Source organism: Bos indicus x Bos taurus, chromosome 11 (assembly GCF_003369695.1).
Source record: "Bos indicus x Bos taurus breed Angus x Brahman F1 hybrid chromosome 11, Bos_hybrid_MaternalHap_v2.0, whole genome shotgun sequence".
Classification (NCBI taxonomy): domain Eukaryota; kingdom Metazoa; phylum Chordata; class Mammalia; order Artiodactyla; family Bovidae; genus Bos; species Bos indicus x Bos taurus.
The window spans coordinates 94,797,935-94,818,439 of record NC_040086.1 but is presented as its reverse complement, the minus strand read 5'-3'; the positions used below and the strand labels follow the sequence as shown (position 1 = coordinate 94,818,439).

The window sequence follows — 20,505 nt, the reverse complement described above, 5'->3', positions numbered from 1 at the left end:
CAGTTACTGTGACAACTTCTCTTCTATTACATACACATACTCTAAAATATCTACAGGAAACCTGGATCATCATTTTCTCCTAAGGAGAAATCCCTCTTTTCAGATTGAAAATAAGCATTTACAGGGAAAATTATGAAGAAATGAAAAATGGTAGTAATTTTATTAGTCCATGGGAAGTGATAGTTTTTTTTTTCTTCCTGTCATTATTTGAATTCCTCTTGACTCGAGGTACTTGGATAAAGATTATTTTGTGCCGATAAGTGGTCATGCAAGTGGAATCTATTCAGTTAGATTGTATTGGGTTTGGGCTTTTTTTTTTTTTTTTTTTAAAGAAATTTTGATTTTTAAGTTGATCATTCAGTACATTGTGTGTCCTGAAAGGTTTTCCTTTTTTTTAGCCATGGTATGAAGTATTTAGTGTTGCAACAATTAGGCAGGGCATATGTTTCATAATGTAAGAGGGCCAGACTGGTAAGCATACTAAAGGCTTGTGTTTCCAGGAAAGAACTTAAGGACTTCAGATGTCTTCTTGTACATATACCTGAAACAAAGGTGTCATTCAATAAAGCTTTGTTGAATAAGTGATATTCTTGGTTATTTTCTTGCTTTGCTAAGAATTTATAGTATTTTATTGCATTTGGGAAACCAAAAATTTATCTCCATGTTTAATACTCTTTGCTGCTTCCTAAAATATGAAACTAATTCAGATGTGAAAATACCGATTTTGTGCATCCTAAATTATCATTACAATTTTCCATGTCATTTTATAAGTTATTTTATAAAGTATATCACTATAGTTGACCAGGAATTTTCTTTCAGAGACATTCCTTTCTCAATGAGGCTTATCTATAATGATCTTTAAAGGAAAAGATATACTTTCTTTGCCCTGCCTTATGTCTGTGGTAGACTTGAGAATCCAGATCTTTTAGTTATGTTTCATCTGTACAATTTCTGATTAAGTTGACTGAAATAGTGTGCTACTAGAAATAAAATGTCCTACCCTTTAAAATCTGTGTGAGTGCAAGGATCCATTTCACCATTAAAATCCTAACTTCAAAGTATTTTTTTTCTCATATATTCTTGCTGTCTTGTGTTTAGCATATGCAACCAGAAACTATTTAATAACCAGAAATAGTAGTTCATCCATTAATGACTCTTATTCTGCTTATCTCTTAACACCTGAAATATGTATTTTAGGTACATATATGCCATTGAAACCTTTTGTTATTAAAAAAAAACTAGAGTAATTCTCAGATGCATGGATGTGAAAGCAGGATGGATAATAGTAATATCTTCTATTTGTAAAACTTGAGCTATGTTTGTCAAGCATCTGTGGTATTCTAGGCACTATGCTAGGCACTGCTTTTCACAGCAGTTCTTTGAAGTAGTAGTATTCCCTCCGCATTCCCCACCCCCAACCCCCCCGCCCTGCACCTGCCTGCCCCAGAGAAGCAGATTTGTCTAGGGTCATGCAGTTGGTGAGTGCTTAAGCTGAGACTGGGTTCAAGTCTTTGTGACTATGATGCTGAAGGATAGGATCTTTGTTTTGTTTGCTATTGTATGTATATTCAGAGCCTAGAATGAGGCTTAGCATGTACTAAGCATTCAACAGATAGCCTTTGAAAGAATGAATTGTATACCTAGAAGCTTTTAAGTGGCCAAGCAGAAGTAGAGACTGTCTGTTCCAGTAATACAGGATTATATAGAGAAGTGAGCCTGACAAAATGTAATGCTATTAGAAAGCCAAATGGAGGTACTTCTAACAAAATCTAGATCACAGTAACATATGACAGATTGGGAACCTATTTTTTTATTTAACTGTCAAATTTGTTCTACGTACATTTGCCAGATCTCTTTTCCACTTGACTTTGATATTCAGTGAACAAAGAAAAGGCAAAAGACCACCTGATATTGGGTCCTTGCTGGTGGGGAAAAAAAATCTGTTTGGAAATCCAAGTTCTGTAAATATTGAGAAACTAGAATGGTATTTCTTGATTGGGATTTGGATAGCAGGAGCCTCAGATTCTGTGGAAATAACACTGTGCTGTTGTGGTATATGGATATACTTTATCTATTGTTAACAGTAACTCTTGATATAGTCCTATGACAACAAAGACTAAATTCCAGTTGGAAAAGAGTTAATCCAGTTAATATTTAGTTACCTCATAGACATGGTTCTAGTTTGTACAGAAGCCCACTTGTGACTAGCCCTAGCCATGCCTTCTCTTTATATTTATCATCCATGTCTCAGATATTTTTGGTTGCTAACAGCTAGCTGTGTAATCATGATGGTCGTAGTATGCACCATTGAAGTGGTAAGTTCTAAGAGCATAGTCTTAGGAGAGGGAGTGAAGGAAATATGTATCACATTTAATGCTCCAGTGTATCATGGTCTTTTCCCAAATTAGACAGTCCTAACTCAGACCACCTTTACGCTGTCCCCTGCAGAAATTATCTTGTTCTTCATCATCATCTATCAAAAGGAGCTGAGCTTTTGTATGAGATAGTGGTTTGCCACAGATCTGAGTAGTGATCACTGTGCAACCACTCTGTGTATTTGAAGGTGTTTCCTTAATTGCTTGAAATCCATTAAGATCTTATAGTTTAGCATCTCTTTTTCCTTGAATCAAATGGAGCTAAGGGTGTACCCTCTTTCATATTCTTATGAACTTCAGCTTCAAAGGATGGCAGGGCAGATTCCCCAAATTATTGGATCCATTCTCAAAGTTTCTAAACTCACATGCCTACTATTTTTTAAATGAGGTAACTCCTAGCAATTGTTATCTCAGTTAATAACTTAGCAGCTCCATGAGGGCAACTTCTATATCTGTTTTGTTCATCATTCAGCCTGGGTCTAGCACTGTGCATGATACATGTTTGAATAGTCTCTGGCAGATCAAAATTTTTCACCTCCCAAGTGCTCTGTCATTTAGCCTCCAGTATTAGATGTATTTTTTGAACCACCACTGGTAACAAAGATTTATAAGTGACTTGTTAAAAGTCACCTAGCTAAATAGTGGCAGAGCTAAAATTTCATGCTGTATCTAATCCAGCCAGTTTCTTGGATGTGAACCTAGGTTTTTAGATTTTACAGTATAGCACATTATCTCCCCTAAACGTAGTTCTGCTATTTGCTTTTGAAAATCTCTTGCTTTTCATGCTCTGAAAAGATTTTGTGACATGTTCAACATTCTTCAGTTATTTGGCATCATCATTAAGAAACACCTACTATTTCTAGTTTCTGCTAGATTATTTTCAACATTAAAATGATTGTACAGATATAGTACAGCTCTTGCCCAGGAATTCCTTCTATGACTGGTTTTATTTTCTTTTTTAAAGTTTTTATTGAAGTATAGTTGGTTTACATTGTTGTGTTAGTTTTAGATGTATGGCTTTGATTTTTAAAAGACATGAATTTTCTTTCTCATACCTGCAGGAAGCTATTTTAATTTCTTAGTCATGGGCAATATTAGAATTTTCATGTTTTTGTTTTAATCACCAAGAATTAGTAGAAATGTTATTCAAAAAATATCTCCAGGAAATATTATTTCTTAATTTAAGAAATGATTCTTATATACTAAATAGCATTAAATTAGTATTAGTATTAAAAACACCTCATGATATTAAAATTTGTTGTTCCACCTACCTTTTCAAATGATAATTTTCTTATATTCATTCAATCCATTTAATATTTCTAAGACTTTGTGAAATTCTTTGTGCAGTGTTGACAGCTTTCATCTTCATATGTTTGTTTTAATTAAAATTTAAACAGAGAATTGTCTGTGCTGTATATCAGCCTTGACCCTTCTATTTCCATTCTCTGTGTTTGGGAAGAGTCTCAGACAGTGAATTGAACCTTAAGCCCTTACTGTATTTTCACAGAATTGACATTTCCAGAGTATTTTCTAATGTGCCGGGAGTTCAAGATCTTTTATATATATGATCCTTGAACCTTAAAATGACTGTCAGGAAGGCATTAATATTTGCGTTTTATGTATGAGGAATCTGAGACAAAGAGAGGAAGTGACTTATTGAAGATCACATAGTAAATAAGTGGCAGAGCCAAGAATCCAACCAATGTCCACCTGACCTTAAAAACCAGTTTCTTGCACCAAGCAGGAATAGAATGGGTTGAGAATGCATCCAAATTGAAGAACCTCGTATTCATGTTTATCATGTCTGTTTTATTTGATGGTAAATTTGATGGTTAAGACATGTAGTCATGACACTAAATGCCATTCTGGAACATTCTACTGTGGCCACTGCTGCATGTCTGTCATTACTGTCTTAATATTCTTTATAACCTTCATTATAGACCAAGGGAAAAAATGAAATCTTTGGTTTCAAAATGTCTGTTTTAGACATCTCTGAAGTATCATGGTACTCACTACCTTGTCACTGTGGCTTTTGCTTAGAGATCAATTTCTTTCATGTCGAGCTGGATGTGCAGTTAAAAACGTGTTCTGGATATAAGCATGGTCTAGTTGGGCTTCCCAGGTGGTGTTAGTGCTAAAGAACATGCCTGACAATGCAGGAGACATAAGAGATGTGGGTTCCATTCCTGTATCGGGAAGATCTCCTGGAGGAGGGCATCCAACCCACACCAGTATTCTTGCCTGGAGAATCCCATGGACATAGGAGCCTGGTGGGCTACAGTTCATAGGGTCGCAGAGTCAGACATGACTGTAGTGACTTAGCAAGCATACGCTCTAGATCAGTACTGTCCAACAGAACTTTCTGCGGTTCGAAATACAATTTTTTGCTTTGTCCAGTATAATAGTCACTAGTTACATACATGGGGCTATTGAGTGCTAGAAATGCATGCAGCTAGTGTGATTGAGCAACTGAAATTTTAAATTTTATTTACTTTTTATTTAAATTCAAATAAAAATAGCCACATGTAATTATAGCATAGTTTGAGGTTGTAATTGATCCTTGTGTTTGGTGAGTAATGATAGAATTTGAAGAAATCCAACAATTAGTAGTAGTTTAAAAGTTGCATATTGGTTTTCCAACAACATAAAATTTGGTATGTGTTTATCCTAAAGCCATAGAACCAAATAGAGTACAACAGTTCATATTTCCAAAGCACTTTTTGATCATTCACAATCTCATCTGATGAGTATTTCAGGTATGCTGTCATTTGGAACTTGTGTTTGCTAATGGATCACAGAAGAAAGAAGAACAAAACCATTTACAACTTTGTTGTGCCGTGTCCCCTCATTTTGAAATGGACATCATTCTGGCCCCTTGGTGCTCAGGTTGCAGCATGAGAGCTTGCAGAGAAACCCATGTACTGTTCTCTTCTGCTCATTGAGATGGAAGAATATCCCTCTCCCCTCACCTAGAATTACCAGTAATGTCATTTCTTATATCTAAAGAGAAAGTGGAGACGGTTTCTTTATTTAGCCAGCAAGCTATAATAGTTTGATATCCAACAAAAGAAAATGTAGTTTTCCTTTCTACAATTTCAAAGTAAATCCTCAGGGCTTCAATTTTAGTTGTTTTGGAAAATACGACCCAGAACTCAGAAATGTTCTACCTAAGATTAGTTTCTAAATTGATGTTTTCCAAAGAAACTTTGGATGGAATTAAATAATAGATTTTATATGATAACTTGAAAATGAATTTGTTTCCCTGAAGTTTTGATAGATCCAGCTTCATTTTGCTTGCTTGGTCTTATGAAATAATTTGTAGACCCTATTAATTTTGTTATGTGTCACTTGTGTTACTTAGTGTATATTTTTTTGCTGTCATTTTATTTGTAAAATACCCTTCTCCTTTCTATCAGAGTTCACAACTAATCAACTCTGGGTGCTTTTGATTTTTCTGACTATGCCAGGGCATTGAATGAAGTTCCCTGTAGTGAGAAAAGAGAGCACATGGGACTCGTGACTTTATGTACTCCAACAATAGAGCTTTGATGACATTGGAGGTGGTTAAAAAAGCTAGAAGTAGCTCTTAAACATGGCATTGCCGTGTTGCCCTTTTTTTTTTTTTTGTATTCTTAGAGCTGCCAGGAGTGCATCGGGCCTGTAATTTCCTGTTCTCTGAATCCCCCATCTTTCTCCAGCTCCAAGCTTTGTGTCCCACAGCCTGTGACTCTGTGCTAACAAATCGCTATTGTCCAGTGGGGCGAATGGTGGCTGGAACTAAAGAATTGCTGTCTGGTTTCTATTCAAATCCAGGTAGTGAGATATATGAATGGACTTTTCGAATCGTCATGTGAATAACGTCTGCTCGGCATGAAGGCTCAGAGCCATACTAGGAAAGATTAACTCCTAGGCTGACCACTAACATTTTTTGTGATAGGAGGTAGAAACATTCCCAAGTATCATTTTATTCATACTTAATTTTCCATTTCATCTTCCAGAAGTAGAGTTAGCCATTCAACTATTTGGGCACTTTTCTCTCAAGTGGTAGTGTTTCTATTGGTAATATGGAAGTTTGGGAAAATGCTAAGTTGTTTTTAACGTAGAGTACTGTTGTTTTCTGTGAAAAGTTTTCTACTTTACATCTAACTGACATAAAGTTATCTTTGTAGCATATTTGCAAAAATGAGAGAGAGAGAGAGAGAGAGAGTGGCTTTCTCTGAGAAATCAAGCAAAAGTGCTTTCTAACCATTGAAGGGAAAATCTCCTTTTTTCCAGTGCATTCTGAATACTTTGCTTTTTTTTCCTCCCAAAGCACAGATTTATACAAAGAAAATAGAAACAACTTCAAATGCAATGTATTAACCAAACAAGCAAACCTCCTTCAAATTAGGAACCATCGTAAACATTTGTAAGTATAGCAGAATCGGGATTTTTTAAAATTAGGTTGGAAGCTTGACTATAATTCATAATTCTCATTACCCTTGGAAAATTGTTATGTTATCTTTCTCCTGTATACCTGAAAAAATGTCCACAGGCTTAAAGGGCCATGCTTTTTACATTCCTTCCATATTGTAGGTACTATGAAACGAGAGAGCCTTTTATGTTTCTTTTTGTCTTAAACTCAGACAGCTTTGTAAGCAGTAGTGTGTAGATTACAAGAGTTAGACAAAAGCAGGCGCGACTGAGAAGAGTTGAAGGGGGGAGAGCTTGGGGCACTTCCTGTCACTCAACACATTCCAGATCACTAAAAAATTTCCACACCCTCTGCGTTTCCCTCTTGCCCACCCCAGATCCCAGTATTTTCTGATTCCATATGTTGTGGTATTCATCACACTCCTTTGCTATCACTGGGCCCTGGCAAGACTGCTTCAGAGAAGATGCATTCCTTTAGATTGCACAAAGCATAGCTGGGAAAATGGCTGGCAGTTTCAGAATCTAGTCACGATCGCACACATGAGCACCTCACACATCCATGCCCCTTTCCCCCCCTCTCCCGCCCCTGCAGCTGGCTGACCTGTCTCACCCACTGCTGGCCTATCGAACGGCCAGGACTGTCTGGTTTTGGCTCATGCCTTTGTCCATGTCTGGCTTAGTTCCTCTCTGTCTACGCTTGCCTCTACCCCCACCGCCCCAGGCGGCACAAGTGTTTGGCCACACAAAACTACAGATAGAAAAGGTGGTAAAAACTACAAACTTTGCTAGATTTTCCAACAGTTTATTCTTTCGTTTATTCAATTTCTCCCTTCTTTAATACTTCATTTTAAGAAAACACATACGAAATTAATTATCTAAAGGCAAAGAATGCAAAGCAACCTTTGTGTTCCTTATAATAACTGACTTCATAACTCTCTCCAGCTGCGTTATGGGGTGTGTATAAAAAGCTTCTGTTCTGAGAACAAAGGAGCACGTGCAGAAATGAGACTAAAAAATCCACTGACAGTATTTCACCACACAAATTACTTAAAAGATTTTAGTCAAGACTCTCAACAGATTCAATGTTAAAATGGTTTTTAGTTTAAAAAAAAAAAAATTGAAAGTGCTTACCCAGTAAAAGAACCGAAGTAGTCCTGAACTGTTACGTAAGACTTTTTACAGTTGGATCTTTGTCAAAAGGGGTGGGGGTGATGGGAGAAAGCAGCAACAACAATCAAAAAAGTTCGAGCTGCTGTGGCTTAGAGGACAACTTCTGTGTTTCCAGATAGGATTCTTGCTGCAGAAATGGAACTCCCAGCCAGCACAGCATCCTGTCCCGGTAGAGAAATGAGTTTGTCAGTTTGAAAAAAAAAAAAAGGTACTGGAACCCAGACTAGACGAGGTATTGAACCGCGCCAGATTTCCTTGCAGCCCTGTCTGCTCAGCTCGCATTGAACTATATATGACCCAGATGATGGACAGAAGCACATTCAGTCATGTGCACACTGGAAGAAAGCGGATTTGCTGGTCCCTGGCAGTGTTGGGGTTTGTCTTCTGATTGGGCTGTGCCCTGATCAGTGAAATGTGAAGCCCTCACCATTCAGAGGCCGTAATTCAGGACTGGCAGTTTGAGTGTCTGGCTGCCTCCAGTCACTGAGAGAGACTTTGAAGGTGTTGCTTTTGTTTGGTGACATTACCCACTCAGAGGCTACTTACACCTATGTACTAGTATTTGGAGCAATGCTAGTCTTTCTGAAATGCCAGAAGGAAGCCAACTTGGCTTGAATTCTGTATTATCTTCTTGTTGATGAACTTTGTTCTAACTTAGCCCAATTATTTGATTTGAGAATTTTTGTGATCTTAACCAAGGCTTATGTCTAGACCACACCCCAGCTGTGATTTTATGGGTTTGATAAGGTAAAAATAAAGGTAGCATTTGACTTTGAAGCTTCCTAGATGATATAAATTGTTCTTAATGAAAATTGGATGGAAGGACAGCAGAGAAGTTTGGGATTCTGGAGTCTTTGAATGTGCTAGGAAGACGCTTTATCTCTTACTATTGCCTTTGTGAAGCTGTCACTCTTATCCTAGTCCTTAATCACATAGGCAGCTGCTGGGGGGAAGCTACTGAAGTGTTTACCCCATTGAACTGTGACATAGTCGTTAATTATGCAAGAACCACAGTCTACTCTCTCTAGTCTATCTGAACTAGGGTCCTTGGGATTTATTTTCTGTCTTTCTGGGCCACTAGGAAATAAGACCATTATTTGGACTGTTGGTTGTGACATTTTTGTTTAGTGTATGAAAGTTGCTTTGTTTAATGTAAATTGACATTAAAAAAATTGAATAAAGTTGTTTTATGGGAGCTTAGCACTGATAATAGGAAATCTACCCTACATGGACCAATTGATCTCCCCCTCCGCCCCCCCAACCCCGGAGACTTTCTTGTCTCTTTAGGAATTAACTTATATATAATCCTAAACTGGTATTTAGACATAAAAATACTTTGGTTTATTTTCTGCGCTTTTTAGACTTTTAGAAATAAATCCACGGGCAGTGTGTAACATCTGTCAATTTTGCTGTAAATTCTAGGTTTGGGTGTTTAAGGACTTGTTATTTCTTAGATGTCATGTAGTATCTTATATATGGTGACTGCCTAGGAATTCTCTTGTCTTAACCTGGAGAAGCTGAGTTGATACACTGTGGGATATAACAGTGATCAAAGTCAAAGAAAAGGGATGTTCACTCTCTGTAAACTACAGAGCAGTCATTCCTTTTTTTTCCTTTAAATTGTGGTAAAATACACATAACGTAATATTTATTATTTTAACCGTTTTTAAGTCTATAGTTTTGTAGCATTAGGTACATTCACATTGTTGTGCAATCATCCCTGCCATTTTCTCCAGAGCATTTTCATCATTGCCCCAAACTGAAACTTTGTACCTAACATAACATTAACTTCTTAGTCCTTCCTCCCCCAGCCTCTGGCAACCACTATTGTTTCTGTCTCTATGAATTTGACTACTCAAGATACCTCATAAAAGTAGAATCATACAGTGTTTATCTTTTTGTGACTGGTTTACTTCACTTAGCTTAGTGTCCTCTAGGGTCATTTATGTTGTAGCATGTGTCAGAACTTCCTTCCTTTTTAAGGTTGAATGATATTCAGTTGTATGTGTAGACCACATTTTGTTTATCCTTTCATCTGTTGATGAACACTTAGTTGCTTCCACCTTTTGGCTATTAAAACAGTCATTCTCGCAGATTTCCCTGGTGGTCCAATGATTTAAGAATCTGCAGCTTTACAGTGCAGGGAATTCAAGTTCAGTCCCTGGTTGGAGAACTAGGATCCCATATGCCCTTTTGAGCCCTCGCCACAGCTAGAAAATCCGTGTTCTGCAACTAAAGATCCAGTTGATACAATGAAGATCCCACATGCCCCAGCTAAGATCCAACAAAGCCAAATAAATACAACAAATTTTTTAAAATACGTTTTAAAAAAGACAATCATTCTTGACCATTCTTCTTGTTATCTTAAGAGGGCTTCTTTACAGAGCTGTTCTGACCATCTTAAAAGCTATTCCTTTTTATAAGTTGGAAGCGTTTTGGTGTGCCTTTTAACTCTAGACTGACTGCTGCTGCTGCTGCTGCTAAGTCGCTTCAGTCGTGTCAGACTCTGTGCGACCCCATAGACAGCAGCCCACCAGGCTCCCCTGTCCCTGGGATTCTCCAGGCAAGAACACTGGAGTGGGTTGCCATTTCCTTCAATGCATGAAAGTGAAAAGTGAAAGTGAAGTCGCTCAGTTGTGTCCAACTCTTAAGGACTGCAGCACACCAGGCTCCTCCGTCCATGGGATTTTCCAGGCAAGAGTACTGGAGTGGGGTGCCATTGCCTTCTCCGACTGACTAGATCCTAGTATCAAATTTACTAGAACAGGGCAGATTCTTTTCAGGCTTCTTGGATGAGAGTTAATATATAATTCTTCTATGCTTATTTTTTATGGGGTTATCTTTTCCTTTTTTTGAGTTTCCCTAGTGGCTCAGAGGGTAAAGTGTCTGCCTGCAATGCAGAAGACCTGGGTTTGATCCCTGGGTCGGGAAGATCCTCTGGAGAAGGAGATGGCAACCCACTCCAGTACCCTTGCCCGGAAAATCCCATGGACAGAGGAGCCCGGTAGGCTACAGTCCCTGGAGTTGCAAAGAGTCGAACACAACTGAACAACTTCACTTTTCACTCTCTTTTCCTTTTACACTGTGAGCTCTTCCTGGGCAGGGACTATGGTCAATTTTTTTTGAATTGTGCCTTTTATATCAATAAAAATTAGTTGGAAGAGTGTGAATTAATAATAGAATAATTTATTGGTTTTTTATTATGTGCAAGACTCTAACAGATGTTTATTATATGCATTATTTAACTTTCAAAACAACTCTGAGATAAGTACTGTTATCTTTGTTTAATATTAATAAGTAAGATAACTTGTTCAAGGCTTCACAGCATTTAAAAGATAAAAATGGGATATGAACCTTGTCTCTTTTGGCTCCTGAGCTGTAATGGAAACTTAATAGTGAGACGATGATCAGTGTGTTTAAATGCAGATTAAGCCTATGCATTGATTCGAAATCAGTTATTCTTTCATTAGGCATCAGGAGCTATGGCCCTGTGATAGATATGATTCCTGAGTGGATACTTGGAGGAAAGCTTGCCAGTTAATTACTTGAACCTTCAATAGGGCTGAACAATCCCTTGTTGAACTCAGTTTGCAGATATTCCTGTGTATGTAAATTCTCTTTCTTACATTATTTTCAAATTGCAGTTAAATGAATGCACTAAAACAAATGTGTCGATGTTCTTCATATATATACATATATATATTTATATTGTACTGTTCTAGGTTCTAAGAAGAGTCAGGAATAAAAAAGAATGCTTCTCTGAGGAAGTGAATATACAAGCTGAAAGACAAATGATGACGAGAAGAATCCTTGAGTGTAAAGATTCTGAAGAAGTGTGATCTGGGCAATGAGAATGAGATATAAGAGCTCTAAGATACTAATAGGATTGAGTGTGGTGTGTTTGAGGAGCAGAAAGAGTAGAATAGCTGGAGTGGAGTGAATGCAGGGAGGAGGTCATGTTGAAAAGGTGGGATGGGACCCTATCATGTAGGGTCTTGAGAGCTGTGATAAGTACTTGGATTTTTTCCCAAATTTGATTTTTTTTCCCCCAAATGGTGGGAAATTGGAAGGTTTTAAGCAGAAGAGTCCTCCTGCCACTACTGCAAAGCACATGGAATCTTAATTCCCATACCCTCTGCAGTGGAAATGCAGAGTTATAACTACTGGAACACCAGTGAATTCTGCTGACAATACCTTTAACTGGAGTCCTTCCCAGGCTGGAGACTTTGCCAAGGCTTTTGTATGTTAGTGGCCAGCTCTAGTTGTCCTAGCAGAATGATACCTCTTTAGAAGAGTGCTAGAGCTACCATTGGTTGCATTGCTCTTTCCACATCAACAAGAGTCTCTTGTTTTCACAACATTGCTGTTTGGATAGGGTTTTGTATGCTTGTTTTTTTGTGTTAATTTAGGCTAAAATTCAATTTTAATTACACTTGATCTTTCAGTGTCAGTAATTTAAAAAAGCATTTCCTTCACACATGTTGATGACTCATTGTTTAATTTATGTAATATACTTAAAGTCATACTGATAGGAATCTGAAATTGATAAATAAACAGGAACTTTCCCAGTATTCTTAAATAAAGTTGTAATTAGATATTCTGACTCTAGTAGAATTAATTGCTAACATTTCTCCCATATTACTTGATTTTTTTCAAATATTCTGAAAAATATTGAACATCACATACCTGATAGTCTCATAGGTCAGTTCAATTCAGTTGCTCAGTCATGTCTGACTCTTTGTGACCCCATGGACTATAGCATGCTAGGCTTCCCTGTCCATCACTGACTCCTGGAGCTTGCTCAAACTCATGTCCATCGAGTCGGTAATGCCATCCAACCATCTCATCCTCTGTCGTCTCCTTGTCCTCTCACCTTCAATCTTTCACAGCATCAGGGTCTTTTCAAATAAGTCAGTTCTTTGCATCAGGTGGCCAAAGTATTGGAGTTTCAGATTCAGCATCAGTCCTTCCAATGAATATTCAGGACTGATTTCCTTTAGGGTGGACTGGTTGGATCTCCTTGCAGTCCAAGGGACTCTCAAGAGTCTTCTCCAACACCACAGTTCAAAAGCATCAGTTCTTCGACACTCAGCTTTCTTCACAGTCCAACTCTCACATCCATACATGACCACTGGAAAAACCGTAGCTTTAACTAGACGGACCTTTGTTGGCAAAGTGATGTTTCTGCTTTTGAATATGCTATCTAGGTTGGTCATAACTTTTCTTCCAAGGAGTAAGTGTCTTTTAATTTCATGGCTTCAGTCACCATCTGCAGTGATTTTGGAGACCCCCAAAATAAAGTCTGTTACTTTTTCAACTGTTTGCCCATCTATTTGCCATGAAGTGATGGGACCAGATGCCATGATCTTAGTTTTCTGAATGTTGAGCTTTAAGACAACTTTTTTGCTATCCTCTTTCACTTTCATCAAGAGGGTCTTTAGTTTGGGCCTTGCTCAGTAATACTTTTTTTTTTTTTCCTGACTGTATAGAGCTTCTCCATCTTTGGCTGCAAAGAATATAATCAATCTGATTTCGGTGTTAACCATCTGGTTATGTCCATGTGTAGAGTCTTCTCTTGCGTTGTTGGAAGAGGGTGTTTGCTATGACCAGCACATTCTCTTGGCAAAACTCTTTGCCCTGCTTCATTCCGTACCCCAAGGCCAAATTTGCCTGTTACTCCAGGTGTTTCTTGACTTCCTACTTTTGCATTCCAGTCCCCTATAATGAAAAGGACATCTTTTTTTGGTGTTAGTTCTAAAAGGTCTTGTAGGTCTTCATAGAACCATTCAACTTCAGCTTCTTCAGCGTTACTGGTTGGGGCATAGGCTTGGATTACCCTGATATTGAATGGTTTGCCTTGGAAACGAACAGAGATCATTCTGTCGTTATGAACTCCTTATTGCCAAATTCAGACTTAAATTGAAGAAAGTGGGGAAAACCACTAGACCATTCAGGTATGACCTAAATCAAATCCCTTATGATTATACAGTGGAAATGAGAAATAGATTTAAGGGACTAGATCTGATAGACAGAGTACCTGATAAACTATGAATGGAGGTTCGTGACATTGTACAGGAGACAGGGATCAAGGCCATCCCCATGGAAAAGAAATGCAAAAAAGCGAAATGGCTGTCTAGGGAGGCCTTACAAACAGCTGTGAAAAGAGAAGCGAAAAGCAAAGGAGAAAAGGAAAGATATAAGCATCTGAATGCAGAGTTCCAAAGAATAGCAAGGAGAGATAAGAAAGCCTTCCTCAGCGATCAGTGCAAAGAAATAGAGGAAAACAACAGAATGGGAAAGACTAGAGATGTCTTCAAGAAAATTAGAGATACCAAGGGAACATTTCATGCAAAGATGGGCTTGATAAAGGACAGAAATGGTATGGACCTAACAGAAGCAGAAGATAATAAGAAGAGGTGGCAAGAATACACAGAAGAACTGTACAAAAAAGATCTTCACAACCCAGATAATCATGATGGTGTGATCACTCACCTAGAGCCAGGCATCCTGGAATGCGAAGTCAAGTGGGCCTTAGGAATCATCACTATGAACAAAGCTAGTGGAGGTGATGGAATTCCAATTAAGCTATTTCAAATCCTGGAAGATGATGCTGTTAATATGCTAGCAAATTTGAAATTTTGACGCCAGCAAATTTGGAAGACTCATCAGTGGCCATAGGACTGGAAGAGGTCAGTTTTCATTCCAATCCCAAAGAAAGGCAATGCCAAAAAATGTTCAAACTACAGCACAATTGCATTCGTCTCACACACTAGGAAAATAATGCTCAAAATTCTCCAAGCCAGGTTTCAACAGTATGCAAACCATGAACTTCCGGATGTTCAAACTGGATTTAGAAAAGGCAGAGGAACCAGAAATCAAATTGCCAGCATCCACTGGATCATCGAAAAAGCAGGAGAATTCCAGAAAAACTTTGACTTTCTTTGACTATGTGGATCACAACAAACTGTGGAACATCCTTAAAGAGATGGGAATACCAGACCACCTGACCTGCCTCCTGAGAAATCTGTATGCAGCTCAAGAAGCAACAGTTAGAACTGGACATGGACAACAACAGACTGGTTCCAAATAGGAAAAGGAGTACGTAAAGGCTGTATATTGTCACCCTGCTTATTTAATTCATATGCAGAGTACATCATGTGAAATGCCGGGCTTGATGAATCACAAGCTGGAATCAAGACTGCCAGAAGAAATATCAGTAACCTCAGATATGCAGATGCTAGCACTCTTATGGCAGAAAGTGAAGAAGAACTAAAGAGCCTCTTGATGAAAGTGAAAAAGGAGAGTGAAAAAGTTGGCTTAAAACTCAGCATTCAGAAAACTAAGATCATGGCATCTGGTCCCATCACTTCATGATAAATAGATGGGGAAACAGTGGGAACAGTGAGAGACATTATTTTCTTGGTCTTCAGAATCACTGCAGATGGTGACTGCAGCTATGAAATTAAGACTCTTGCACCTTAGAAGAAAACTTATAACTAACCTAGACAGCATATTAAAAAGCAGAGACTGTACTTTGCTGACAAAGGTCCATCTCGTCAAAGATATGGTTTTTCCAGTAGTCATGTATGGATATAAGAGTTGAACTGTAAAGTGAGGTGAGTGCCAAAAAATTGATACTTTTGAACTGTGGTGTTGGAGAAGACTCTTGAGAGTCCCTTGAACTGCAAGAAGATCCAAGCGGTCCATCCGTAAAGGAAATCAGTCCTGAATATTCATTGCCAGGACTGATGCTGAAGTGAAACTCCAGTACTTTGGCCACCTGATGCAAAGAACTGACTCACTGGAAAAGACCCTGATGCTGTGAAAGATTGAAGGCTGGAAGAGAATGGGACAACAGAGGATGGGATGGTTGGATGGCATCACTGACTCGATGGACATGAATTTGAGCAAGCTCCAGGAGTTGGTGATGAACAGTGAAGGCTGGTGTGCTGCAGTCCATGGAGTCGCAAAGAGTTGGACTGAGCGACTGAACTGAACTGAACCTTCAAGGTCAGATTCCCTGGAGATTCCCAGTCTCTTTGTCCGATCCCAGGGCTGGGAAGCCTGACATGGTGCTCAGAACCTTCACTAACAATGGGAGAACTTCTTTGGTATTATTGTTCTCCAGTTTGTGTGTCACCCACGGGTATGGGATTTGGTTTAATCGTGATTGCGCCCCTCCTGCCATCTTGCTGAAACTTCTTCTTTGTCTTTGGATGTGGCTTATCTTTTATTGGTTGTTTCCAGCATCCTTCTGTTGATGGTTAACAGCTATTTGCATTTTGGTGCTCTTGCAAGAGGCAATGAGTGCATTTCCTTCTACTTCGCCATCTTGAACCAGAATATACTTATCCTTATTACTTATAGTCATTTGATTTTCTTTTTACTTAAAAATGTTATTTATAAACCACTAAATTGATTTTAAAACCCACTTAAGGGGCATCCTGAACTTTGAAAATATTATAGAGGAGAAATCTGAGGCTCAGAGAGGTTATAATTTGTCCAGTGTCACATAGCAAGGAAATATCAGAGCTGGTACTTAAACCATAGCTTGATTCTAAAGCCCTTACTTGGTACATTGTATAACTTTTCTAGTGGTGATAACCTTCAGTCGATCTGAACAAAACTAAAACACCATAAATGACCTTTGATAATGATCTTTGATAATAATATGCATGCCTGTGCTCAGTCACTTCAATCATGTCTGACTCTTTGCAACCCTGTGCACTCCAGCCCACCAGGCTCTTCTGCCCATGGGATTCTCCAGGCAAGAATACTGGAGTAGGTTGTCATGCCCTCCTCCAGGGGATCTTCCTGACCCAGGGATTGAACCTGCATCTCTTCTGTCTCCTGCATTGGCAGGGAGTTCTTTACCAGGAGAAGCCCAATAATGATTATATAAAATGTAAATTTTCTAAAACAGAGGCTGCAGGGTGGGACAGAAATATTCTTTTTCTGATCATGTCCTCTGCCTTTTTCAAAGAGCTGTTGGCCACTTAGAGTTGTCTTCTGTATCTTGGACAGAATGCAGTTGATATTACTCATTAGTTGTACTGGGAACCAGCAGATTCCCAAAGCACTTGTATCTCATTACTCAGCCTAGCCCTGAGCTAATCTTGGCTTCTTAAAATAATAGCTGTGTGAGACCTAGCTTCTCAGAGTGAGAACATGGCCTCTCAAAAGTGAGCTGTTGAAACGTAACTTGTAGTCAGTGCTCAGCTACAAGACAGGATATATCCAGTGTCTGAGTCCAGCCCTTCTGTTTTCTGACCTGGTTATGGTAGTACTGGTTGAATTAATCTTAAAGAAAGGAGAAATCATGTCCTCCTTTCCCCTGGAGGATAAGGGAAGGGAAGGGAATTAATATTTGTTGTTTACTGTGAGTCACGTGGTTTACTCTAGGCCCTTTTGACAGAGGTTTTAATTTAATTCTCTTGACAATTCCATGAGAGAAAAGTTATTATCCCTACTTTTTTCATTTGTTTTATTTCTCAAGTTAGCATAAAGGAAAACTGATTGTTGGTTATATCTTTTTTTGAATTTCAACACATGTGTGATTTATGTAACCACTTCTACCATCAGGACACAGAACAGTTACAGTGCCCCTGCCCCAAAACTATTTTGCATATTACCCTTATTTTACAGAGAAGAAACATTGAGACTCAGAGAGAGGAAATGATTCTTAAACAGTCAGAAAGTCAGGTAGTGACTGAGGTTGGGACGGAAACTAAACTGTACCTAACTTTGCAAATCATACCTTCACATCAGAGCTGAATTGTAACTCTGAATTGATGAGACTTTGTAGAAGTGGACATTTCTAGGCTTAAAGAATAAAGGGTTATGTCATAAGATGGAAGCCTTTGAAAACCCAACACTGTGGAAATAGAGCTCCTTTCTTATTCCTGTGTAGTGTGGGATTTGCCTTGTATACCTCCAACACTTAATCAGTACAGATTCATGTTTTTGTCTTCATGGAGTAGCTGTTCAATGAAAAATAGAAGTTTAATCTTCCACTTATGTCCTTTAGTAACCAGCTGGGTCTTGTTTTTGTTTTTGCTTTCTTCTGCCATGACTTGGGCATAGGTGTTTTTCTTTGCCGGGCTTAAATGGAGTTGACTCTCCAAAGCTTCTGAAGCAGTTTCTTGCTTGAATAGACAAAAATAGTCAGGTACCTCAATGTCTGCTAGGGAGTAGAGTAAAATCACATGGGTAGGATTGGGTTGAAGGCATGAGCCATAAAACATTACTTTTATGGCTGCCAAGAAAGTTCATTTTTTTTAAGAGGCTGGTCCAATGTTAGTGATTGATTATATAATTAAAGTAGGAATTTTGGATAATTTCTTCAGTATATGATAAAATTACTTTTCCTCCCCCATTTTGTCTTCCCGTGGATCACACCAAGGGTAAAGATGGGAAAGTAGAGTGGGAAAAAAAACAAAAAAGATTTGAGAACCACAGTGGGCCAAGCCGGATGGTAGGTGCTTTGCAAAACTGTTATTTTGAATTCTTACAATGTTTATTGAATTGGCATGGTCATTTCCTCCTTACACAAATGAAGAAACCTGAGATACAGAGAGGTTAAGTCTCTTCTTCATCATTCCTGAGACAGAGCCAGTAACCTAACTCAGGTGTTTTTTATGGGTTTTGGTTTTTGGTCTTTATGGATTTTGATTTGTTTTGGTGTGGCTCCAGTGCTGTCTCTTTGTATTATCTTATTTGCTGTATTCACTAAAGCACTTCCAGTGCCTCTTAAGGGCATTGCCAGGGTTCAGAGAATGGTGGTGGTGATTGTACCCTTTAGGACAGACTTTTTTCCTCTTAAGTATCAAAATCATTCTTGAGCGTGTTAAATTTAAAAACAGATTCAATTTAGAGTTGTGTTATGGTGCTGTCAGCATCATTTACAAATTCAGGCTGTCAAAATCTTCAGGAGCTGATTGCAACATGGAGGGACCTAGGGCTGTTGATATTTGGAATATCTGCTGATCCAGAGCCTCATGGTTACTAGGCAGAAGGTGATAGAGCAAAAGGTACTTGGCTTTGGACCCCATGTGGGGTCAAATTATATTACAGGAAGAAGCCAGAGCTAAATTTCAGGTCACAGAGAGCTGAACCTAGGCTGGTACCAGAACTCCCAAAGGATATTTCTGAGGCAGGCCATTGGTGGCCAGTGCTTTGGCCTTACTAACTAGGTCTCTCCAAGCAGGGCTATTAGCCTGATGCATAGAGAGGTCATGTTCAGGAGATAACTGCCACTGAAGTTATATGCTTTCTAGAAGTTTACACGTTTACCATTCTGAACAGAGTCCTAAGTGCCCACTGACAAAATATAACATGGCAAGTAGTAATTTCCTTAAGCAGTTTTAAGGGAGCTTGGTGTTCTCTGAACTTCTGTGAATCTGTGGTTTGGTGAGTGAATGGGTATGGAGTCTCTCAGTCATGTCGAACTCTTTGCAGCCCCATGGACTATAGCCCACCAAGCTCCTCTGTCCATGTAATTTTCTGGGCAAGAATACTCGACTGGTTATCACTTTCTACTCCAAGGGCTCTTTCCGACCCAGAGATGGAACCCTTATCTCTTACGCCTCCTGGATTCTCAGGGAAATTCTTCACCACTAGTGCCATCTGGGAAGCCCTGTGGTTTGGTATCTGACATTAATTTGGGGGGAATTCTCAGCCATTATTACCACAAATATTTCTTTTGTTTCTTTGTTTCTTCTTCTAATATTCCCATTTACACACATGTAACACCTTTTGTTGTCCCACAGTCCTTGGATAGTCTGTTCTTTTGTTGTAATCTTTTTTTCTCTTTGCTTTTCAGTTTGGGGAGTTTCAGTTGTCTTATCTCTGTGCTCAGGGATCTTTCTTTAGCCATGCCCAGTCTAATGAACCTATCAAAGCCTTCTTCATTTCTATTACAGTATTTTTTATTTTTAGCATCTCATTTTAATTTTTTTAGAATTTCTCTCTACTTAAATTATCCATCTGTCTTTCATGTTGTCTGTTTCCCATTAAAGCCCTTAGCATATTAATCATAGTTCTTTGAAGTCCTGGTCTAATAATTCCAACATTTCTCTGATATCTGATGCTTGTTTTGCTGTTTAATATGCCTTGTGGGTTTTGTTGTTGTTGTTGTTAAAAATTGAATGCAGTATACTAGGTAAAAACTGCTATAAACAGGCCTTGAGTAATGTAGTGGTAAGATGTGGGCAAGGGGAAGCATTCTGTAGTCCTTTGATGAGGTCTCAGTCCTCTGGTGAGCCTGGGCCCCAGAACAGTGAATTTTACTAGTGCTTCTCATTTTTTTCCCCTCTTGGGGGAACAGGATGGCTGGGTGGTCTGAAAGTGGGTATTCTTCCTTCATATGGGAAGCAAGATGAGGCTAGAGTTGGGTATTTACCTTCTTCTGAATTGGTTAGTCTCTGATAAAACTCTAGCAAGTTAGGCTCTGACTGCAAGGAGATCCAACCAGTGCATTCTGAAGGAGATCAGCCCTGGGTGTTCTTTGGAAGGAATGATGCTAAAGCTGAAACTCCAGTACTTTGGC

The 20,505-nt window shown here is 38.7% G+C and overlaps 1 protein-coding gene and 1 long non-coding RNA gene across 5 annotated transcripts in view; one reads left to right on the top strand and one right to left on the bottom strand.

The window, feature by feature from the left end:
- Nucleotides 1–8,722, bottom strand: part of LOC113901638 — a 47,480-nt gene extending 38,758 nt beyond the window's left edge. The window contains exon 1 of one of the 3 annotated variants that reach the window (XR_003513496.1): nt 7,920–8,722. This is a non-coding gene — a long non-coding RNA (uncharacterized LOC113901638). The remainder of the gene's footprint in view (nt 1–7,919) is intronic. The other 2 variants (XR_003513494.1, XR_003513495.1) reach the window with 2 other exon arrangements.
- NR6A1 (nuclear receptor subfamily 6 group A member 1) overlaps nt 1–20,505 on the top strand; it is a 226,530-nt gene that overhangs the window by 93,945 nt on the left and 112,080 nt on the right. The gene's annotated exons all lie outside the window — the stretch shown is intronic.